The sequence below is a fragment of the Homalodisca vitripennis genome, chromosome 7 (genome assembly GCF_021130785.1).
Source record: "Homalodisca vitripennis isolate AUS2020 chromosome 7, UT_GWSS_2.1, whole genome shotgun sequence".
Lineage (NCBI taxonomy): Eukaryota > Metazoa > Arthropoda > Insecta > Hemiptera > Cicadellidae > Homalodisca > Homalodisca vitripennis.
Genome location: NC_060213.1, coordinates 75,828,318 through 75,856,189, shown reverse-complemented (window position 1 = coordinate 75,856,189; position 27,872 = coordinate 75,828,318).

Here is a 27,872-nt window from a genome sequence, read left to right as displayed (position 1 = left end):
TTTTCGTTTACTCTACAAACGATCTCATTACTGTCGTAACTGAGATGCAATTCTCTCTGAGTGCTTTAACCTGTTAAGTTAATTGGTTCCGAATTGTCATGAGAGCTGTTTAGAGTTTTCTTCAGATCTGCAATTTAGATATAAAAAATATATGTAGAAATACTTATTTTACTTTTTTATACTTAACTATAATTAATCCTTTTATCTGTTTTATTACAAAATTAATTTAATTTTATGATTTTCAGTTTGTGTAGTAAGGAAAACTAAGATAATTCTTTACATTTGTAGCCACTTTTGTATAAGAATTATGTATTTTCATTATTAGTTTTAAAGTCATACAAAGATATGTATATTTTGACATATTTTACTGGAATACGAACGTGAATTTAAACGGAAATAGATTTTAAATAAAAATGAATCGCTAAATGAGATCGTTAAGAGCTAATCTCTAGAGCGGCTTGACCAATTTGGCTTTTATATACAATGGAAAAAAGAAATATACAACGCTTGATTAAAGTGAATAGCAAAGACAGAGGAATTATCTAATTTTACTTGCATTGCACGAGTGACATTCTATGTAATATGTACACACTGTAATAAATAACATTTTAATAGACAAAGCTGTGAATTAGAAATTTCGTTACTCGAAACTAGATTAATTCTTTAACATTGAGATATGGCTTTTCTTAAATGGCTTGAGGAAAATCAGGAATGAACATTAGTATGATGCAGTGAACTTTTATTTTATAAACTAAATTCCGGAAACATTAAGATCTTTTTTAAATTTATTAAACATTCTAAAATTCCATTACAAACAATTATTTTCAAATATTGCATGAACTTAATAACTATATCTCCCTTGTACTGGAATAAATGCCCTCAGGCCGTAGTCGGCTTCTCCGTCATACGTTTGTATGTATATATTTTCTTTATCGGGGAAAAACAAGGACATCATAAGTATACCACTGGATATATATGCTTCGTTACCGACTATTTTTCGGTCCCTTTCAGACGAACATGACTCCAGATTTTAGGCATCAAGTCTGCAACAGCATCATGTTTCAGATGCAGCACTTAATAGGTGTACTGGAACTAAACTCAACATTTTGATTGAATCAGCCCTTCCCACCATATCTACGTTGTATGTAGAAGACTCGGCTTCTCCACCGTGCTTTGGGATCGTTTCAGTAAACATCGTGGAGAAATAAATTGTGCACCTGATGATTCGAAACAAACAATGTAAATGTTCCTACACGCACTGAACTTAATTTCAGAGCCCATCGCAATTTCGCTTTATCTCTTCTGTTCGCTTTCTGTGCACGATCATTGAAATAATATGTACCTGAAATTTAAGTACTTAATATTGAAAGAGATAATAGGGTTCCATCATATTACGTCATAAAGATTCCTATGCATTTTTATGTTTGAAATTGCGAATAAAGACTTGGGTAACAACTAGCATATGATTTTAAATGTCTGAAAGAATGAACGATGCACGTGATGTAATTGTTTACAAAGCAGTATAAAATTCTTTAAGAAGTATGATATGGATAATATGCTTATACAAGCACGACATTGAAATCAAAATTTGTAATTATAAATTATAATTAAATTGAGAAGGATTTAATTTGAACGATAATTACAAAGACTAATTAAAGTTTTGACAATAGAATATCTAGGTGAGACTTCTAAGTCGATTACCAGGATTGAATATTTAAATAATCACTTAAGTTAAACTTGGTTGAAGATGTTCATTAGACCATGCATAATCTAAGAGCGTCAATGCAACCATCTGAATTTGTGTAATACTTTAATAAATTTAAACTTTATAAACCGGCTTTTCGTAAACATGTTTCAGCAAAATCCCACATTCATTTACAAAGATTTAACTTAATGGTTGAGCCATATACAAAAAAACCATTTTCATATATAAAGGATATAATAATTTTGACCATGTTCTGTTCGCGCAAATACGATTGTACGATATTCTTGGGAGATTATACAAGTAAACTTAAATAATATTGTGTCTCAGCCTAAATATTAGTTCTCTTTCAATAGTTATTATGAACTCTTTCACAATAATATAGGAGTAACAATATAGTCATAAGAGAGCTCCATAACAATTCTGTGAATTTTAACTTAAAAACGTCTCACAAAAGCGCTAATTAGTTCAAGTGCGACTGAAATCTTTGGAGTTATTATATAAAATATCAAGTACTAATTATTACAAATTAGAGTTGATTCATTGGTGCTTACAAACTAAATTCCTCAATGAATATAAGCATTAAAGTCATATTATTTAAACTTAAACTCCATGTATATAAACAGATCAGGAGTAAAAAATTAGAAAAACTATATGAAAATTACCTTACTTTGTATTTATTTAAATCTTACAACCGCACATTATTATACTATTAATTACCGACCTCATTCACTGCGTTGCTTGGATTCGAAATTCGTAGTTCTATTGTACAGCTAGGAATTAACGTAAAACACAATTAATACTAAGCGTTTGAAAGTTATTGTTGTAGCATTTGCTGAATTGTCAATTTAAATTTTAATTATTAAATATCGATGGAAAAATTATATGTAAAAATATTTTATAAGGTAATAAATTATGTTAATATATAGATAAATTAAGGCAGATTTTCACTAATTTCTGTAACGTCACATTTTCAACATCATCGTTTGTAAACAACCTTGAGAGATAATCAGCTGTCATATTTTGCTAAACTTATGAATTATACATCAAATTGGCAAATACAATATTGTTTCAACCCATTTCTACAGTTTTCCATGTTTATTGTGGTGCGACAATACCCAGTTTAGTGCACTATTTTTCAAGATAAGGTTAAAGGGACAGACTTCTAGGTATTACCTGTATTTATTAATTAAAAAAAACCACTGACCACCCTTGACTTTCAGTTACAACTCAACGGTTTGCTCAATCGTGGTGGGTAAGAACTCCAACTGCAACCAGCTTTTCCATCTTCTACCTCGATGCTGCATTGTTTCTGGAAGAATCTCAACAACCCCTCCTTTCCATCCTCGGACTTCACTAGCCTCCTAACTCTGATTTCTTACATGTTCTACTTCTTCTAAGTAACTCCCACAAACTAAATACCAGAGTGTCATCGCCAAGATATATGACCCCTGTGGATTCTTAGCTCTTGCATAATACAAGAAAAATGTCTGATGCAATTCTGTGGGTTTCCAGTTTAAATTGTGACGACGACCCTGTTTCCGTTGAGTTTGTCTTAAAATGGGAAACGTTTATTAAGGACTCTATAAACATTTCTGAAATTCTAATTCCACGTTCTTTTAAATTTTACCTTGCTCGTCACCTTGAACTACATGCCTTCTCTGATGCAAGTGAACGCGGATATGCCGCAGTATTTCATTGTCAGTGTCAAATGTTGATTAGTGAAGTAATTAAAAGCGCCACGTAAACGCGTTTAAAACTATGCTATACTCACATACTCGCTTAGTCCATTGACTAACAATACTACTGACTACATTATTCCTTTACATTGGATTGAAATATTCCAAATATTACTGAAATAATTGGGAATACTCTATCTAGTATCATGTTGACAATACTGAAAGTTGCAAAAAAACTCGATTTATTTAATGAGTACTTATAAAAATTGTTTCACTCACCGAATTCAGAAGAGACTTTCACTCTTCTATAATTCCAGAGGACTATCATTAAATAAAGGAGTGTTTGATACGTAATTTAAAAATAATACGAATATTATGTTCATGTTGCCTATGAAACTACGAAAGTACCCTCATTCAACTTGTATACATTGTAATTTAACACAGTAATCTTTCGTAAGTGATACAATTTTAGTGAGCCTTTTACATAATATACATGTAAGAAATCTATTAAATGTTTTAGTTGAATAACTAACAATAAACATTGTGACGTACCGGTTGCTTATTTACTGTTCATTAACATATTACCAATTTAATTTCAAACAATGTTTCACCAAATGTGATGGTCTCAGATTAGCAATTCTAACAATGCACTCTCCGGCAAAATAAATTGGAATACCAAACTGTTTGTGTTGCAGAGAACTGTAGCTCAAGTTCTGCCGAATGTAAGATATATGAAGTGTCAGAATTTTAAATATCCAGAAGAGTCTTTTTTTGGATTGGAATTATCACTTTTCTATTCGTGAAACACAAACAAAAAGAAAATCGTGATGTCATTGCATGTTTAGACAGAGATAAATCATTCATTTGAATGTTTTATTAATTCCTAGATTGCAGAAAATGCCATCAGAAATTTCGAACTGAGAAATCTTACAACATGCTGAAACACTACGTTAATATAATATTTTACTCCAATGATGTTGATTAGCAATCTGAGACGAATATTTATTTGTAACAAAGAGAACCTTTGTTTACTAACAATATGTGAAAACAATTTAAAGACAAAGAATATTTTATTATGTAATAAAAGTGTGTTGTAGTATAGGATCTTCCCCTGTTTGGTATACTATATGGAAGTTTCGCCTCCAACTGAGAAAATTTTCTTCCAGAAATGGTCCAATTAAGTCTTAATTTCCAGAAAATATGTCAATAATGTATACAAATTTAGCATATATGGCCTATTTCATAAATAATTATTTAATTTTGTTCATGTTCACATCTCTCTCCTCATTGTTAATTATTTTGATTTTGCACGTGAGCATTTTAAGTCAGAACAAAAAAATTATGAATTTATTCTTAATTACTGAAAAGAATACTCGTTTTACTAGGGATTTAATAAATTTTATAGTATTTGATATTTTCAAGTTTCTAAACAAATTCGGGTAGAAAACGTTTTAATGTTTTAGCATTTCGTAATGAAAGTAAAATAGTTGAAAAGTTTGATCCAAAAGATAATTCTTTACTTATTATTTTGATCCATACGTATAAATTCATGATATTATTTAACAATGAATGACCTTAACACGTTAATGTTTAACTAGATAAATAAGTTTAATAACACTTTTTCCACATAATAGTATAGAGAGTTTAGTTACTTTTTTTTACCTTCAATACGTTTTTCCACACCTGTGAATTAATTTTCGTCTTTAACTTATGATCTAGTTTGTAGAGTTGATCAAATGTTATACTGTCGTACTTTTGAGTCCTGTTATTTTTATAAAGTATTTAAAACATGTTTATACTATATTGATAGTTTAATACGGATTTAATATATCATTCACCAACAAATTTTCACAGCTCACAATGCAGTTATAAATTATGTCACAAAAGGGAACATTTCTTTTGGTTATGAACCTACATGGATTTTTGTCAGAACACTAATATCAAACTACTAAAATTAAAATTGTTTCCAAGTAACAAGAGTATCCTCTAGTTTGTCACGTCATTATTAGTTAATAATGTGTATTGATCCCTGTATAATTAAGCATCATTCTGGTGCTTTTAAATTATGCTGTAATTAAAAACTGTTTTCTATGGATTAAATTTAAAGCAAGAATTCTTATTTCAAATTTTTTAAAGTCTTATAACAAGATATGCCTTTTTCATAACTAAAATGTATTATATATCAAAATTCAAACAAATTGTGCTCTGGAGAAATAATAGACGTTGACATTAGTTTATGGTTCAATTAATATACATCCATGGATATTTTAATGCAATAACCCTAAGAGCCTGACACATCCAGTAAAATGCATCACCGATTCACTGAACAAAACACCCTCGTTCACCAGCCAGGTATCGCAAGCAGCCGCGACAGCTGACTATATTTATCCTACAACGGCGATGCATTACTCTTTTAAAGCTTTCTGTTGTTGTCTGGCTCTATATTTTTCCACATACGCAGCTTCTCTTTCATATTTCAATGCAAACACGAAAAATATCAGAATCATTCCCTCTAATAAATTCTTCAGAAAACAATAATTACACCTACGCTGAGGAGTTTCTAATAAATATAACAACTATCTTTATGCCATAAAAACATCAGTTTAGCTTTATTTCCTTCTTTCCACGAAAATCGGACGAAATATTTCGCTAGCCGTAGCTTGCTAACATAGCGTTTCCGGTCATATGTTTATGTGGAATTCTATTATCATTTCGATCATAGGAAACCACATGAGAGGTTTTTCGGGTTACTTTTCGGACACTCTGTATAGTTATTTGCATTAGAGTAATTTGCATAAAATGCCATTTGGTTAGAGGTTTTTATTATTAGATTACAGTTTACCTAAGTACATCTAGCTTTTTTCAGGAAAATATTTTAGTACGTCACTAACAAAGCTTTCACTAAGCTAATGAGGTCATTTTATTACCTAAAATCGTTTTTTTTCATCCGGATACTGTGATTATGAGTATGAAGATATTACAACACCTGTTATGTAATGACAAAGTCAGGCAATAATATTAATCGTTGTTGACAATCGGACCTATAGAGCTTACATTTAAAATTTAAATAACAATTAAAATATTAAGTTTCTTAACCAAAATGTAGTTATTACTTAGCCAAAATAATAATAATTTTTTAAATAAACTAAATTTCTGTATATATTTCAAGAAATACTTTTTTGACCTTTTTCAATTCTCTATGTTTAATAAACATACATTTAATTATAACTTAATAAAATCGAAATTTATATACGAAAATAAAATTGGTTTTTTCTGATCTGGAGTTGGGGATACTACACCCTTTATAAACACACTTCATCAGCAAAATAAAATTATTGGTATTAAAATAATAAAATACGAAATTTAAAAATCGATTTAAATTTATTTTCAGTACTATATAAAAATTAAGAACAAGAACTATTCTTAAAAAAATATTTATAGCATAACATTTAAGTACTCTTTTAATGCAAACCTATTTGCATTCATTAAAAAATATGAAATAGGTCATGTTAAAAATTTATATCAATGTTTTGTATTTATCTTAGCCTTTTTACAACAAAAAATACAAAAGAATATTTAATGAAAACACTTACTTATAAGAATGTCTAACTTATTGAAATAGAACATTTTCACTAATTAAAACTGTATTACTGTATTATTTATTCATATGTATATTATGAGGATTTATATAATTATATTCAAAGCTGAATGTTTAACAGGCACAGAAATCTTTCGAGTTCCTACATCATGTTACATCTGCAAGCTCCTATCATCTAAGAACGAGCGGAATTTGAAATGCTTTTAACTCTAGAGATAATCAATATGTAAGAGTTTCTTTATTATAGAAATATTCACCCAACACTAACTCCCTTCCATATATACAACGTTTCGGCCTCTGTGCTACGGGATTCAAAGATATTGTCCCTTCGGGATATTATCATCTTTGTAAGATTCCTGGCGATTGGAAGGTTCTGAGAATTAAATAATCTCAACTAATGACAGCTCCTGATTCTTAAACATTTGCTGCTTATCAGTTTGTCGTTTGTATTGAGCGCCTTAATATTGAAAAATATAATTATTTTACGTCTAGAAGCTTTGAAAACCTCTGATTTTGTAATCTAAATTTAATTTAAAACACTAGAAAAAACCAAACTACAGAGAACTCCAAATCTGTAAACTCGCTTTGGCTTAAAACTTTAAGACACTTTAAACCGTTTAGCTTCTAAAATATAATGACATATAGAATATACCGGTATCTGCTAGAATCCGCCTCTGAAACTGTACTGTATAGAAATCTTTAACCTCAAAAATTCATCACTGTAGGAGAGTTTTATAATCCTGTGAGGTTTGTTCTCTAAAAAGTTTATTATTTTCTGTTTTTTCAGTAAAACAATGCAGATTACTATGAATTTTAGTTCTCACGAAACCATTTAATATCTCTTAACCGTAAAGTATTGGGATTAGTTAGGACAATCAGAAAAATCATCAATTATATATTTCTGAAAACATTGTGCACGCTACTTTACCTCCTTTGGATAAATACGTGATACGAATTAAAGTCCTTCTCTCTCCAGCAGATTCTTAATATTAATATTATATGAAAATAACAACTCAGAGTATTTTTCTCAAATTCAATACCTGTGAGTTTCTACATTTTTCAGGTTATAGCTAATTTTTGCTTGTGATCACTTAATTCCAATTAATTAATTTCCTCTAATATATTCCAGCCTATTTTCACCTACCACTTGAAATCCCCTTTGAGGGTTCAGATCCCTCGTAAATTTAGGGACGTTTTCTGCACCAGGGCGGTTTCTGACACTGATAGCTCATAGGATCTTGAAGCTTTACTTCCCTATATTCTTTTGGTCTGTGGAATATTGTATCCTCCAAGCCCAGGAAGATTCTCCCTCGTATAATTAGAAACTAGAAAATTCGGAAATTGTGAAGTATTAATCTCTTTGGGTTTTAGGTTCCAAGAGCCTAATAGTAAAATAAAATATGGCCACGTCTTATTTATCCACATTTGAATCAAAAGTATTATCCATACTAAGCAATATTTGTTAGCTTGGAATTTTACAATATGCAAAAATACGGTGTATTATCTATCGCGCTTTGCATTCTATTAAATTAAAAGATATTTTCAGAATGGTTTTGTTGATTACAATTTTCTGTATGTCACTCGGATCTGTAGCACTCAGTTTTTAATTAAATGTGCATTATAATTTATATAAGAGTATCATAAAAAAAAATTATTTTTACATAACTTTCTAACGAAGCATTTTCAGACCCATGTGTATATAAACGTATATAATTATTTTTACCTGTAGAATGGCCTCTAAAAGTTTCTCCATTACTTCGTAAATCCCCTTGTATAAAGAATAATTTTATTTTAAAATCATTATGTAGTTTTATTTATTATATTAATTTATTACACAATTTGTATTGTTACAAAACAGATAGAAATATCCAATTAAATTGTAGCACTAATCTTAAATTAACAATATGCTAGATAACAAGCAAGCATTGTAAATAAACATTTAACAACTGACAACAAGCAAATAATAAATATATATCCAAAATAAATAGTACATATAAATAGCAATATACAAATAAATTAAATATTTAAATACCTTTAGTATTCCCCAAAGTGCAAGTTATTTTTCCCACCCCTAAACATATACCCTAAACTAGAGAGTATTTACTAAATACCAACAATCAGTCTTATAAAAATCATGTAAGACAATTGAGACAACATTTACTCAAAAAGCGCTTGAATAATATTAATAAACATGTATAAATTGAAACAACAACAAATAAATTAAAAGAACAAAACAGTAAAATAACATTATTCAACATGCAATGAAAACACAACAATAACAATAAATAAATATATTAGGCCTATTTATTGATTATTAATTTCACTGAGCTGTAGTTTGAAAAAGGCTGATGACGACGACATTTAGAGATATACCACATTTTCTCAATGTTTATACAGTTATTTAAACTAGAACTTTAAAACGTCATGACTTTGGGATTTATTGACAGTTATTTTTAATTATCTTAAAATAGAATCTGATATTAGAATAGTTTTAGTCTGTGATGATAATGAAAACAAAAATTCTAATAAAGGTATTGGGAAGTTCTATTGTCCCGATCTAGTGTACAACTTTTCCATTTCAACTTATTCAATAAGGTAGAGTTGTAGATCCGTTAGTGGTCGTGCAGTTCAAAAGCCTCGTAAATATAAATATGTTTCATAACAAGCGTGAAGTGGAACGGAACTTCCATTCATTGTAATGAAAATATCTCGATACTGTACATATATTAATATTGATGTGTTTACTCATATTTGAAAAGAAGCGAACGACCGTTGCATAACGTGTTTCTGTCTGTTATATTTGTAATTTATGAACTTACTGTATTCTATTTCAATAATTTTTACATTCTCACTGGTTCAGATTTTGAAAGACATATTTATACAAACCAGGACATAAAATCAAATGTCCCATTTATTTTTCCGGGATGAATATTGAATAATATGTTTACAATATAGTTTATTATTACATTATAATTATAAGTAAGCTCTAACAAAGTAAGTCTGATTATTATTATAATTTGTGGGTGACATCTTGAACATGAGCTAATTTAAAATATTATACAACACGTTTACATTTAAATATAATTACATGTATGTTTTCTTTATTATTAACAACACTTAAGTAAAACTAGATATTTATTCACTGAATTAAAAAATTCAATTTTATTCTTTTACTGGAAAAAATCATATTGTTAATGCTGTGAACAGATGATAATTTTATTCACTCTTATTTTTAATGTTTTATTATCTATTGTATAGGTGTTTACAAAAATAATCGGCGAGATTTAACGAAGCCTATCACTCGTGGGACTGAAAAAGTTCATTTTTGTCCGTCCGTCTGTATGTGACAATAATAAATCTAGAAAACTAACTGTCCTATAGACTTTAAATTGTGCAATGAGGCTCAACTTCTATGTGTGGAATACTGTGTTGGATAATTTGCATTAGCGTTAGCAAATATTTTTACATTGGTCGTATAGCTTATTATGACAATGAGAAAAATTCGGTAAAAATAAATTTGTTAGGAAACCCAATAAACCCTAAGGATTCAAACATGCAATATATTAAAACACGTTGCTTAACTGAAACAAACAACCTGGTTTATATTGACTTGGTGTGCAGACTTTTATTATTTAAAGACTAACATGAAAATCCATTTACTTAACACAAACCTTAATGTTTAATCTGGAAAGATACGTCGAAAAATATTTAATAAGTATACTTTACATTTTGCACGATACGTCAATACTACTAGAATGAGTTCTATGATATGCCATTTTTTGTCAACTTATTCATGTTATTACTGTCCTACTGCCTATCTGTCTGCAGAACATTGAGCTATACATTTAAATTTGGATTAAAACCTTAGAAAATCCTGTGGCGAAATGGGGAGCAGTACTTCTAACGTACTACGTCTTTCATAAGTGGTATTAAAAATGCGCCACACTTGTTTGAATTAATCGCAGTTTCATAAAGTATTTCATATTTTGCCATTCTGGACAATAAGAGGTTCTGGTAAAAAGTTTTTTATATAAGAAATTTATGAGAGATAGGTGAAAGGATTTCATTTAGGATAAAATTGCAATTAAAATAGAACTTATAATTTAAAGCGTCTTAATTACGTTGTAATAGGAGTGAGTCAGAACATCTGACGGTCGTTAGCGAACTGTTTCGCTCCCTAACTCGGGATAAAAACCAGACAAGCTGTCCATTACCGTTATTATTATTGTTATTATCCTAAGTAGTTTTCGGTTGAACGAAATGTCACAATTCTTAGAGGTAAAAATTTTGAATAATAATATCTAATGCAATTAATGTAATGTATTTTTTAGATTGAAAAAACCAGCTGTGATATTGCTGTTCTTTGACCTGTTGACCCCAAAATCTTCTTTGGACCAAAATGAACCTTGATACAAATTTTTTGTGGGGTTGCGTATCATATTTTAACTGCAAATAGACTAACAATAACAATATTTGGATAACTATGTATTACGTTAATGATAGAAATGTCATATTCACATATCAGTTTGTCTTTTATTACTAACTCGAGTAATGCTGATCTCATGATTATCACTGATCATTAAATTTTGAGATGATCTCAACAATCCTTAGATCAGTGAAAATCTCTGCATCTGATATGAAAGTTCTAAAGATCTTGTCAGCTATTCTGTAAACCACATTAACAAAGATAAAGAGGAATTTGGGGTGTACAATGTGTGCTTTACCCTCACATTTTAACCGTATAGTGACAATAACACTAAATAGTATATAATCTTGAACTTATGCAATGGTGGCCGTGGTGGAGAATTGTTGATGTGCCAAATTCCAATTTAATTATATAAATCGGAGTTTTCTGTGAAATCATACTTGTGGTCATTGTAATATGTGAAGACATCATGTAAGAATACGTACATGAGTTACGAATTTCAATCCTGGATATAATGGATTAATGCAACAATTATAAATGTTAATTAATTTTTCAATACCACAAATTGTAAATTTGTACAAATTTAAAAATTATAAATTATAATAGTTTACAAATTCCCAAGGTTATATCCTATTCTTAAATATATTTTGCTATTAAAGTCAAACAGATTTGTAAGGATTTCCGTAATTTAATTGGAAAATTTGACACCCTTTCGTATAGCAAAAAAACTTATGAAGCATATGCAAGGGCTTACTTTCGCACAAAAGAAGAGAGTTAGTTAGGTATTTATACTATTAATATAGCCGGTATTTTCCTGCATGTTTTTTGAGCAGCAGATTCGGCCAAATACTCATTTAAAATATGTAGCTTTCATAGTATATAATTTATTTATAATTTTCTAGAATTTATGAAACTCTCTTCTCAAAAATTTATTTAACGTCTATATTTTATGTAATGCCTTTATAGTGTGGCTAGCTGTAAAAATATTGTAAATGTATTTAAATTTATTTGTTTTAAAATTCGAAATTATTTTATTATGGCGAGGTGATATACTATAATTTTTTTCTGTACAGTCCTGTGCTAGTATTAATTTATACTACTTTTAAAATCACTAAAAAGAGTGTTTTTATTGATAGCTAGCTTCTTATGCTTGAAGTGGGTTATTTTAACTTTTAAATATAAATTATTGCGACCTTACTAGAGCTGATGAATTTCTCGACATGTTTCAGACTCACAGTGGAGATAGGTTGTAGTCCCTATCTACAATATTAAATACCTTAGGTGTATTTGGGGTAAGCAAGTAAATATATCTTTTAGGATGTATACAATAAACTGTAATGGTGTGCCCAAATGTTTACATACTGAAACATGATGATCCAGTGTCTACAGCAGTGTGACGTCACATAGAAGCTGGTAATGGAGCCATGTGAACTACCATATGACACAACAGACTTCTACTGGCTGTGTTTACTGCAAGTGTTTGTCAAGCCTGAGCCCTAGCTTGTTTATACAGTGTAACTGTGGTAAGAAAATAAACATTTGTCTACATGAAATACATGAATTTACACTACATCATGTATATACATATACTATATATATATATATTATATATATATATTTAATATTTATATTTCACAATTTACTATCTCCACTACAAGTGTTATATGTAAACTGTTTACCAATATATATATATATATATATATATATATATATATTGGTAAACAGTTTACATACAACACTATATATATATATATATATATATATATACATATATATATACATATATATATACATATATATATACATATATATATATATATACATATATATATATATATATATATATATATATATATATATATATATATATATTGGTAAACAGTTTACATATAACACTTGTAGTGGAGATAGTAAATTGTGAAATATAAATATTAAATTTAATTGTATTTTGAAAACAAACCACTACAATTTAAGTTCTAAGTATTGTGAAGAACAATCATTTATCAGTTAATAAGTACTACATAATCGCTGAGATACGGGCTTCAAATTTTAAAAGTATTATCCCGCACCCCTCATTGATATTCTGCTATAGCTAAGAGAGGTTCTCAAAACATTACTATTATAACTAATTATAACGGGCAATCATATTTATTTGTAGGCTCTTGAAGAATACTATGGAAATTGAATAGCTCTCTTCTATAAAAAAATCTATTACTTCCAATAATATGGGCTGATTCTGCCTAATCTCCAGAAAGTTTATCCTAGAACAGGATAGTCTCTGGCACAAAACGATATCATAGAGCACGCTTTGGATGGTAAGAGATCGTTAGCTATGCCATACCTATGATTCAAATTGTGAGAAATCTTACAAATGTAAGACCTACTTTCTTGATACCTTAGACCAAGAATCATCACGCATTTTAAATTTTATAATAAGAAAAAGTGGTGAATAATGAGGCCAGTTTTCCGTTTTGTAAAAATACGCGCTTCCATCTCCTATCGTTTTAGCACTACTATAGATGCTCCTGAAAGCTAATTAAAATGGCATCAAATACATGGCGATGTTTACACAATCACCTAACACATCGTTAAGGCCTTTAGGATTAACACAGATATCCTACATCCTTCGTGAACTCCTCTATAGGATCTGGTAACTCACGACAAGAGGATGTTCGTAGAAATTTTTCCAAGGCGTACTAAGAAATACAATTAATTTTCGATTCCACGCCCATTTCATCTCACTAATATAAACCCAGAACATTACGTACTCAAATCTTGATTTAGTCGTGTACCTGAACTTTTATAGTTATTATCTAAAATCAGTTTTAAAGTTTAAAACACGTTATATATGCCTAAAATGATATAATATTAAACTTTTATATATTTGGCCTACCTTTTCGGTTTCAACATAGTAGCTAAACATACAGTAGTACTAGCTTAAAATCCGTCCCTTTTCACGGGGACAAAAAATAAACCGTTTCACTTCTTTTTATATCTGGAAAATATGAATGTGTACTAGGTAATGTAATAAACGTGCTATGAATAGATATTTGTAAGTTTAATGTCTTACATGATATTTTTGGAAAATTATAAGACTGAATTTTTGTTCAATTCAAGTGGATGTGAGAGAAACAAATTCTCCATAAAGCCACTTCAGGCACCGTAGCACATGCAGTAAATATGGTTTTATCCTTTCCTTATGGATTCAAAAATTGCGAGTAAATCTTTTACCTTTGCGTACGGTAGGTGTGATGACGTTCCGAAGTAACATTATTAACGATCCAACAACAGTCATCCTCTCATAAATGACGGGCAGCTAATTGTCAAAGGCATAACATTTCCCCTTATGGATCGTAGTGCACTTGTTCTAGGCAACAGATGGAAGCACTTGGCTTGACTTGTATTTTTTTAAGTTGCACATTGAGTTTCAGAAATTTTTAAGTTAAGGGCTAACTTAAATGTCGCATGCCCAATTTTCCTTAATCAAGAAACGTAACAGCTTACAAATTCGACAACACATGGCGGTAGTTTTTACGCGCTTGCCGTAACAGTCTCCCTTATTTTATTAACAAAGTTCATACGCCGAGGGTGCTCAAAGTTACGTTAACACGGGTAATTAGCTTCTACAAAATATATACTCTGTGGGGGAATTACTTACGTCTTGGGGTCGGATATTATATTTAGCTCAAATTAGAGGGCTATTTATTGTTATAACATTTAATTTTTATTTTATACAAATACATATAAAAATTATATATATATATATATATATATAATAGTTTTTGTATTTATATAAATAGCCCTCTAATTTGAGCTACATATAATATCCGTCTCCAAGTGAGGAATTCCCTCACAGAATATACATTGTGTAGAAGCTAATTTCCATGTTTACCTAACTTTGAACACCCTCGGCGTATGAACTCTGTTAAGAGAATAAGGGAGATGTTACGGCAAGCGTGCAAAAACTACCGTTATGTGTTGTCGAATTCTTAAGCTGTTACGTTTGCTTAACAAATAATAAACACTTTTGTAGAAAACAATAATGTGATTTGGTTGTAAGTTTATTTTATTTAAATATATTTTTACCACGTCCTACTTAACTTGTGACAATTACAAAGGTCAATTTCTCCTACAATAAACCAGTATTAATAAAAAATACTTGGAACTATTGCTTACTATTATTATAGCGACAAATAAATATTATATTTATAACATAAAATATTTATTAATAATTAATTTTTTACCGTATTTTCATTTTTCGCTGCCTTTTATTATTACACTGAAAAATACATGGTACTATGTCATATATTTTATGCACTAGATTTATATATTAACTTCTTCCTTGTTAAATATTAATGCTAACTTGATTCTAAGAAATAATTGTGTGGTAACATTACTTCTACCTTATCAGTACACTATCCCACTTGTTTTAAACGATTAGACTGAAAATTTGGCTTTCGAGATAATTATTATTGAAAACCCGGCATTGCCATTGAATCATGCATTGATAATTATAATGCACACGGTAATAAACCACCAATCCCTGTTAGTGTAAATAAACTGTTGAATACGTGGGAATTTCTTTTAAAATAATTATCATAATTTATATAAAATATAACGTTGAGACAACTTCAAAAATGTAGATCTCAGTACTCAGCTCTACAAGGGCTTGGATATTTGAACTGCAGCGCAGAGACAATAAACTCGGATTATCCCATGTCAATATCAGATTGCATCAGCAGTGCTGAACCAGCCTTAACTGAGAGCTTGGCTAAACGCTGACATCATGGATCCCAAACTTGACTTACATAACTTAAAATATTTTAAGGAAATGTAAATATTTTGTATCTTGCTATAATATTCAGATATATATTATAGTTTATTTGCCGTGGCAAGCAGCAATGCATGGGTTTCTTCTCAGTATGATGGAACCATCATACTATCACCTTTACGTTCCTGTAGTAAATGGTAATGACTGTGAAATATCTCACCTTTTTGATTCTATTCCCGATCTAAAATTAATAGCTATTGAGTTTTATACATTAAACCACAAACCTTTTTAAAAGAAATTAAGTACTAACCTGTAACTCTAATTGATAATCAATGGGGAGGATTCCTTAACAATTTGTTAGTATTACAGGATAAAGTACTAATTAGAGTGAGACAGAATTATGGTCACAGCCGTCTTTATGAGGTGAAAGAAATTGTAGCTTAAGTCTTTGTAAAGGGTTCAATACGATTCAAGTTATATCTTACAAATAACAATGAAAGATACTCAGGTCACGATATAATCATAGAAATGTGATTACCTGAGCATGTTAATACAATATTACAGATGGTCTGGGAAAACCTTTGTTATTAGGTCCATTACACCATGTTCTTGTCGACTGTACTTGGTACTTAATGCCCTATAGCATTATTATGAAAATTTAAACAATTATCTGTATTTAATAATTACTGTTTATCGTTTACATAATACTAGTAACTCCGAACAAATTATCTTAATTTGGCCAAGAAACTGTTTGCAAAGGGAGTTATGCTTAATTAAACATATATTTTAGATTTTGACATCCAAAAAGGTTCAGTTAGAAGAAATTTAGAATGGAGATTTAGGAACTGAATTACGAGTAATTGATGAAATTAATAATTTTAGAATTTGTTTTGTACATTTGTCGAGAATTGAAGTATGTTGAATATATCAGAGGCTGCCGTAATCAACAAATGTTAAAATGGAGATAGATTCAGACTTTATATGCATTATTTAATTTTCATAACATTGATATAACTATATTTCTCAATGTTACCATGTTAATTTAATCACAAAAATTTAATATGTTTAAAAACACCATGATCTTTAAAAAAGGTTTTTATAAGCATATGGATCTCTTTGTAAACACTCACTTTTATTACAATGTATAAGATATCATGATTTCAGTATATTTATTGCAAGTGGATTGATTGAATTGTGATGTGTCTGAAGAAGATATCCTTGATATCGAAAGGCCTCACAAAATAATAAAAGTATTAAATATGGGTTTTATGTTTTAATTTAAGTAAGTTATCAGTACCAATATAAGCTCCATCTACAACATAGTGACTAACTGGTTTAGCAATGTAAAAAATGCAGTACATGTAAATGTGCAAAATAAACCCTTTTTGTTTTTACATTTTTCACATTTTTTTTTTAATTTTCACGGTTTTTACTTACATTTAGTGGTGTGTAAGTAGTTATGGGAGAAAACACTAGAATTTTGTAATGAGTAATATATTTTTCTTGGATTGGAAGATGTGGTACTCACCTTTGACCCACTTAAAGCTTTGAATAAACCTTGGTGTTCATTTATTTGGAGAGGGGATAAACAAAATATTTATAGCCCATAGCCAAAGTCAGGTAGGTGGAGATCGTCGTAATAAATTTCCTTTGTAATATTCCTGTATATTGCTCAACCTGCATGTAGAGAAAGTAACACCTAGGTGTACATTTTAATGCAGAATAAATGAAATTTAACCTGCACATAATATAATCTAGTTCGTTTCATCATGTCTCCCTATACGTAAAACCACTTGAGGATAGAGACCTGGATTATCAGACACTTTGTGGTGTAGAAGCTACTGAAATCATCAAAACTTATGCTTAAACTTTATACCTCAAACATTAAACATATCTGAGCTGGTCACTGTTCCGAAAGATGGTGATTTAACATGAAGTTTCATACCATGACATTACTAAAAAGGATTGTTGTTATTATTGGACATAGACATTAGTTTAAAAACATGCAACATATCAAAATGAACAAAAGCCCCAAATATGACATAATTCAATTACCAGAGCTGCATCATATTACTTCATGAGCTTGGAAGTTTGTCACGGCTATTAGGCTTTAGATAAATTTTATCTGGATAGAAGCGGCTTTCTCAGAGTGGTATTATGACTAAGCGTGTTAATAAAACCCTCACCATCCTTTTCCAGTCGTATATAAATAATAAGTTTCCTTTACATAACTGCCACTTTTTCTGTAAATGTTTCTCTTAATTATTAGTAAATACTACGTTTTTAGTTTTGGAAAAAATGGAAACAACCCTATTAACACATTACAGGGAGCTGTCTAATTAAAATATATCATGTAGTCAATTACAAAACAAAATACTATCGTTCACACATGGAAGCTTATTGCTTGTAATATTTGTTTACATATCCCAATTATATTACATATGTCAAAGTTCCTCGTTGGAAAAATACACATCAGTGTCTATTGATTATCGTATTGCAAAAATTTACGACAATGTAACAACGAAAAAGATGAAAAAATCTCTTTCACGAAAATATAATTATATCTATCTTAATTTACAACATTTACTTTAAATATTATTAACTTGTTACTATTTTTTTATGTGATGTACGATTCATTTTTTGTGCAAGAGTTAAGGTTTTGAATGGAATTTAACGAATGATACATTTTGTAAATATATGGCAGATTATTTCTACAAAGAGTGATTAAACTAGTTCCTTAATACAAGTAAATGATCCCTTTAATTAAATAATCTTTATTATATTGTACATTATTAAAATTGTATGTTATTGTCTCATAGAGTATGGATTATTACGTTGTTTGTTGTCTAAAATATCTTCTGACGTACGAACTTAAGACTTTGTACGAAGGAAAATAACGATCTATACGTTTAGCCAAGGTTCCAGTAAGGGTTCAGCACTGCTCATGCCAGCTGATAATTCACGGGATGATCTCAGTTTATTGTCTGAGTGTTACATTTAAATATCCAAGCTCTTATGGTGCATAGTGCTGAGGTCTGCAACTATGCTGTATTTAAACATGGAATTTGTGAGAACTTTTTTTAAGAAGATATTGTAAAGATTTCTTGTATATTTTCTTGTTACATAAATAAGTAGTAATTTATTATATTATTATTACTTTAATTTTGTGATTCATAATTTAACAATTTATAATCCATAAAATTATATCAAAGATTTAAAGCTCCAAGGAGTAGAACCGTAGGATGACATAGTAATATATCCCTTTAACATAGAAAAGTAATGTGAGAAAATCCCTCTGTAGCGTACAATGTGTATATACAGAATTTAATTTGTTATATAAATGCTTGATACAACAATCTGTTTGTTTCGCCTTACTTTATGTAATCTCATAAGATAAATTGAAGTGTTTGTATAACTTGTTGGCAAACAGCAAGTGTTACAAGTATGTGTTGTGTTTTATTTTATGAAGCTTATAAAACTTTACAAATCGTTAGTAATATGAGAGTAAATAAATAACGCTATGTTATATATTATATCAGACTGGATTTGTTCAAGAAGGGTGGTTCATAGACCTGCGTTGTCACCTACCTTTTAATACGATTTTAACATGTGGAAACACAGCTTTATTGCACACGTGACAGTAAACGGTCTAATTAGAATAAATGATGTACACAATTACTACACAAAATACATATCAAGTTTTTATTGATTTATCCCAACTATAACCGTAGCACAAATGTCATTCTGGGTATCACCCTTTAAATCCATCAGTGTGTATCCATTAGACAAAAAGATTACCGTAACATAACGTAATAATTTCAAGTGTTTTCATCTTGTACCATCGTCAGAAATAGATTAAAAATGTTTGTATATAATAATATTAATATTTACTTAATATTATGTAAAAGTTTAACTTGAAATAAAATTAATAATACAGTAATTTAATACGATTTACTTCATTTTAATTAGATGCTGCTCGTTCTAGACACTAATATAAAATAGTATAACTAAAATTAATATCATATGTTTTCGTACTTCATATATCAAACGAAATTTAATAACTAACAATAATAACAATTATCAATTATTAATAACCATAAAAAGGGAGGTCTAAGTATTGAGTTATATTTACTTCTAGTGCAACATTTTAAGTTTTGATTTAAATGTTAAAACGTATTGATATGTTTATAACTAAATGGGAAAGATGCTATTTACAAAGTGCGTTTTATTTAATAATTTATTATAACTTTTTCATGCCTTTGATGAAATAAGTGGTCTTATACTACAAATAATTACAATTATATATCATTATCGCATATAGTAAAATGTGTAACAGTGATTGCTGTATAAAATATCGTCTAATGTACGGACATGCAATTTTGTCCCAAGGGAAATACCCCAGCCCCATCCCTCGACGTGTTTATGGAGCTTGCTTTACAGCCGGACCTGTTGTCACGGTTTAGTGTGTCTGGGCTTGCTTGTATGGATAATATTGGGACTTTACGTTGTTGGCTTAGATTTCTCGTAAGCTTGATATACTGTACGTATTAGAAGATCAGTCCCCGAGTAAGACAAAGATACCAATCTTATGGCTAAGTTTTCATGTCTGTATTATCTTACAAAACTTTCTTTATAAATTAATAAAGTGCCTCTTTGCTAGGTTTATCTTGTCCATAAATTGTATACGTTTTATAGAAATCTAATAATATTTACGGAAAACACTGTATAATATTTTATTAGTTTCAGCTTTTTAAGGCAAAACTTTGCTAGTTTTGTGTTACTTACTACTCAATCGTGCTTTGATAAATAAAAATAAGTCTAACGTGTAATCCGCTATGCGCACTTACTACTAGTTTTCCTCATTTTTGGTCTGAAAAATAGTGAAGCCTATCACTCGAGAGACAGTGATTTTTATGTTTGCCTGCCCGCACATCTCAAGAACTTTATGATGTATAGACTTTATATTTTGTATGATAATTAATTACTGTATAAGCAACATTTGGGTTTGATTATAGTGCATGTAAATCCAAGATATGACCATTACCGATCATTTTTAAGTTAATCCTATAGGTATAGTGATGAAACATATTTATAAAACTTCATAGTCATATGCAAATTCTTCTCACGAATTCTGGAGTAATACTAGCTTTTAATTGATAAACTATTAACCGTTACGAATTCAGCTGTGGGACGTAACTACTGACAAAAGGGAAATTTCACAAGTTTTGTACAAGGTATGATTATAAATCACTGCTATATCTTATCGAAGTAATAAGTAATAAGTGAGTATTCCCGGGGCGTGAAGTGAATGGAATCTTTCCTGGTAAATAAAGCGTGAGGAAGAGTATTACTAACATAATAATTTTAATTTTAAAGATTATATGTATGATAAATATAAATATTAATAATAATACATGGCTACTACTAGATTCAGAAATTCAATGACGTATGCGCTAAATTGAAGGAACCGTAGATGTTATATTAACTGTCTTTACCCCAATGAGATATTAAGATTTTCGTACTTACATCTATAAGTTTACTTTCTTATAGCTATTTGCAACTATTATTAAAATAAATAGTATCATTTAAGATAGACCTATAAAGTATCGTTACTTAAATGTGAGGTTTCTAATATTTACCGGAATAGTTTCTTTTAAACTTGTGCTTTCAAAGTGGTAATTTAAAAGCCATTAAGAAGTTATTAATCAAGAAAACTATCATCTCTGACAGTAAGGGTATGGCGCAAAGTAAAGTAGAAACTTTTTATACATTTTTATATTATATATATATATATATATATATATATATATATATATATAATTTCAATGAAAATTGAACCGCAAAAAGTACTTGCTCCACCGGGAGTCGAACTCGGATCTCTCACTTGCCGGGTGAATGTGCTACTATTACACCACAGAGCGCTTACTTTTTCCGATTCAATTATTTTGTATTTGGCCGTATCTGTCACATATGCGTTTAAATAAGCAAACTAACATATGATCGGAAGACCAAATAAATAAATAAATAAATATATATATATATATATATATATATATATATATAGTAATAATTACGTTTTTATATAAACAATAACAACTAATAATATTACTGAAAAAACTTGTTCCTAATTAATGGATAGTAAAATTGTGAAAAGTGTCATTTTCATTTGAAAGTGATTCATTATATTATTTAAATGTGTTTAACTTAGACGTAGATGAAACAAAATGAAAATGTACATTACCCAATTTCATAATTAATTTACTAATGAATATACTAAATTATTAATGTAAAATATTCAAAATTAACGTGTTAAAAACAATAATTAAGTAGATGTAATTCTCGTACTAATACAGTCAGATATACTGCACTGATTACCTCTAAGCACAAGATAAATCTATTTTAGATTTGAAGAGAAAATGTTTAAGCATTTTCAATAGTCTAATAATATAAAATATCTAAATATTTTACATTGTTGAACTACTTACTTATCTAAATAATCAAGTTGCTCCATAACTAATAAGTAATAAAATATCCTGAAATATTCTCTTCAGTAGATACAGTTACATAAGTGACCTTTGTACAGTGGTATAGTTTGGTTTCCTAATGAGAAATGTAGACGCATTATCTCTGTAATACGTACAGAACAATCATCATAGAACATTGAACAATAAAATCACTGATATTGCCTATGATATATTAATGCGTATTATATATCAAACATACAATACCTGAAGCAAAGCTCTTTGTGTAATGAAGATATAATGTGCAGTGCAGTAATTAGAGAAGACACAAATATGATACTATTGTGATTATATTGATATCATAGACTGAATACCAGGAAAATAACGTATGAAATCGTGTCTGAATGTTGAACGTGTTGTATTTGCATATTTGCTTTAAAATTATTTCTTTATTTCGGTTTTTGATTTACACCATACATTACATTAATTGTTTACAGCATTCCAAGTTGAAAACTATATGTAAGAAACATTTAAGTAGTTTTTTTGTAAGGACAGTTTAATGTTTAACTGTATAAATGCCAATTTTACACTTTAAAAAGTTTTCCATAAAGTAATAAATAGAGGTTTAAGTGGACATATTTTGATATAGAACTCCAGGTAGCTGATTGGTTAGAATTTATAGGATTTTGTTCTTTTTTTATATCTTAAAACTACATTCTGATTTTCATACTCATTTTAATTTCATTTTAGTTTGATTCACAGATGATATTTCATAAAAAAACACACAGGACTTTTAACAGCGTACAACGAGGAACAATATTTTTCCTACGAAATCTGTACGTCACTCTACTTGTAACATATTAGGATACCATTACTCTGTTATCAGAATTTTTAATACAGTGTTAATACAGTTGTTAATAAAGTTTCTGGGTAAAACCTGTTTTTTTTTTTTAATTTTTAAATGGTTATTAATAGCTATGAGAAAATTTCATAAATTATTGATATAGAGACAGCTCAATTAGTTTTTATTATATATTCTAAATGTGTGTATTTATATTATACATGTATTTAAATGTAGAATACTACATATTAAATAGGGTTATCTGAAAAGAAACATGTTTTCTGAATAAATAAAATTAAAACTGTGTAATTTATACCAATCATGTTGGAATTTTCGTAGTGTGAAACGTTCGTAGTTCGTGTGAAAAGTTTGTAGCTTGTTCGTCAACTGTAGATTGTAAGAATTTTGTTTCTAGATAAACCCTGTTTTAATAATTTAAAAATAGTTATTAATAGCCAACCCTTCATAAATTCTTGATATAGGGACAGCTCAAACAATTGTTTTATTGGTATGCTGTTTTATAACTTGCTTTCACAACCCGAGAGATGTGCAGTTTGTTTTTAATTAGAAACTACATCAAGATTTTAGATTGTTTTTTGGTTTTTACCACTTAATAAACATGATTTAGAATATATTTAAGTTTCTATACAGCGTAATTCGAAAAGTTCCACGTACCATTTATAATTCCATTTGGTGAGAAGATTTTATGATTCCACTATGTTTTAATCATAATTTTAAAATTACTATATATATATATAAATCTATTATGGAATTGTAATTTCTTTATTTTGAAATAAATAAGGTTTTGAATTGATATTGAATTGAATTGGTGAGAAGACTTTGAGAAAAAGTGTAAAAGTAAAAAATTTCAGGTGTAGATATTGCAAACCCAAGGAGGTCCTTAATTTTGGACATAGATAGACCTCCACACCTTTTCCTGCTTCCCAATTATGTGCAAGTTTTTCTTAATTCCAATTTTAGAAATCAAAGAAATATAGATGGATCTCTTCTAGGTTAATGAAATTTAATATTGGCGTCAAATGAGTCAACGAGTTTCGAATACCTTATAAATAACTATTCCAAAATACTATTTATTCTGCATTAGGTGGTCTAACTTCGTTATTAGTGAAATCTGTGCTAAAAAGTTTGAGAATAATTTCGACTTGAGAATCAAATATACTACTGATCAAACAATGCTTTTTACCATAAAAAAACTTACAGAAGTTCAGTTGGAAGTGTCAACTGCTGTTTAATAACAGTTAAATAACAATGTTTTCGTAAATATTATTATTAATTATTCCGAATAATATTTTAGAGAGGTTGCCAGATTATTGTCTCCGTAAAGACCTTCCTTGGGCTTTGAAAAATAGAAATAAAAATTGGTCGAACTGGTCCAGCCATTTCTAAGAGTAGAGCTTAGCAGCAAATTTAACGATTAATTTTGATTAAGATAAGATCGTTACGGATTGATGACATAAAAAGGTTTGACACAAAACACGAAGGCGAGCGCGCGCGCGCGCGCGCACACACACACACACACACACACACACACACACACACACACACAGAAACATAAATAAACATTATAATTATAATAAATACTAGAAATGAATAGCATCTAGTATGTGTGCGCGCGCGCATGTGTGTGTTTAATATATTTACATATAAGTGTGCATAACTAGCCTTTTCATAGGTGTGTGTAGCATATGTTTTCAAATACGAAAAATGTTTTATAAATATAGGTAGAGAATGTATTGTTTATCCACTAGCCTTTTTTTGTAACTAACTAATATATCTAGAACTATTTAAACTAAGGAAAACAATTTTATCAGATAAGTTTAAATATATATGATAAAAAAACATTCTGTTATTTTCTTTAATATTACCAAATGTCGATTGTAGAAAATATTTAAAGTCGAATAACAAAAAACTAACATAGGTATTAAAAATGTGCTTGATAAAAACGATTTGAATAATGTCATCAAAGTTCCAACACTTTGAATGTAAGCGATTATGTTGATACTTTAAATGTACTCTTACACAAGCCAGGAGCAACTAACTGATAACTCTTAACATTGTAACATGTTTGGAAGTCGACTTTTATAACGGGATTACAATGGGGGTTGGCAATGAGTCTTTCTTGCCTTTTGATTGGATATTCGGTGGCCAATTAAAGGCATTGATGATAACTGGGTAGTGGAAGATAACGACCGATACGCGCCTGTCGGCGTCTTTTTTTGTATCTTTTGCGGTTTAGTTGTTGGTGTTTTTAAATTATCACTCTATAAGTCTGAGCGAGATTTTGCGGATTATTGCATTATTTTGATATGAAAAGAAAATAAGAAGATTTTCATTCACCTAATACTTAAGAGTATTCAAGAGAGCACATGACGTTGCAAGTATTGTTAAAGTGATTCAAAGTCAAAGTCTCCAATTTTAATATTATTTCAAAGTTACTTGTAATAAACATGTAGTATACAACCGTCAGAAAACATTTATAAACAATTGAAATCACAGAACTGCTATTTAATAAAAAATAGGTTGATTTGAGAAAGTATTCTCGTGCCTACCTACTATAATAAACATAATGAACTCGTTTTTAAACCGGATAATTAATTGTAGTTAAACAACTCATACAATGTTTAAAGGGATTCGGTGTAACTTGCGGATCCCCCTACGGTGGGCTTATAATTTGTACGATAATCAGCAATTAATAATGTTTGTTATTTTAATGTAACTAATTATTACTTTATTTAATTTATTACTGCGTACATATTTATTTTGATCGTTCTGATTTTGATTTTTTTAATTGGACACTAAATCACTTGATTCTTGTGAAATTAAGTGGGAATGCCTTAAAGTTAACACCTTACTATAAACTGATATGAAGCCAATTGGTATTAAGCCATCTAAGTGGACTGACCACTTCATTGTACTCAACTCTGAGCATTGTATAGAGCAACTCTACCCAACAGTATCTATAAACTATAACAGGAGTTGGCCAACTACTAACTTGGGAGAGAGACTAAGATCGCTATAAGATGATTATCAATTATTATTTAATCGGTCCCTAATTATGCTAACATTATTGATTTTTTCATTTTTATTTCAATATGTATAGGATATTTTGGTAACTCAGTAAATTCGAAAGCTAAACTTTCAACATGAGTATGATAATAAACAATACGAATAAATTTTCAAAATTATGTATTGCTTGCATTTATACTAATGCAAGAAATACCCAAGTGGATACGGAGAACGATTAAATTTATTTAACTTAAATAAATTATAGAATATTTATTTCCAAACCCTCAAAATATATTTATATCTTTAATTACTTCTTGTTAATTTGCTAGTAGATAAAATAAAGGTTTCAAACAACTTATTTTAAAGAAAGCTTAAAACATGTCTTTTCTATCACTTGATTGATCTGTTTAACGTTATTATTCATGCGGGCTTTATATACCGCACGATTTTTCATTCAATCACTAAAAAGAACTTACCGAATACACATTTTACGTTGTCGTACCTCATTTATAACGTAGAGAATATACAATAAACATTACTATAATCTAGAACAAAATTTTAACACCTACAACTCGATTTGTAGAGACAATAAATGTCAATAATTCCATAGATTTTTTAACCTAAATTAATCATATAAATATTTCAGTTCAGGTCGGTGGCCAGCTTATTATGTCTTTTCATTCCATTACGGCGCGGCGGCTGTTGAGAAATGCAATACCACAACTCCATAATTTATTGGTCTATAACATTTCACAACAATATTTATACACTATTTTGTAACGTAAGCGGTTTAAAAAATATCACTCAAATGTAAATCCTATAAAAACTGTTTGATCACCATGAATTGGAGAAGTAAAAGTTCAAAAGTGGTACAAAGCTTGATCTTTTAAATTTCTCGGCTGAGTTCATTAGATGGCTTGGTTCGCTATTTCATTCCGTTTTGGCAACCATACAAACCTAAAAATAAAACGTCGTAGTTTTTATATAATATATATATATATATATCAGAGATATAAATCTCATAGGAATTTTTAATTCATCAATAACTTGGGCAAGATATGCTGAAACAAGTTCTAATATGATACAAAGACTAACCTTATTAGTGTATTGGTTAAGTTCATTGGCCATCTTGGTACTTTTTTTGGATAACTATGGCGGTCTTTCAAGAAAAAACAATACACAACGCTATTAGCATGGTGTTTGAAATACATATATAATATTTACAATCAATCTTGCTGTCTTAGAGCGCTTTTGGGGATATTCAGTTCATGTAAATAAATATGGAATACATATTTAAAATTTCAGGTCTAACAAAATTAATGGACTTAGCCGGAAAGTACCTACTACTATAACAGCACTGCAGGACA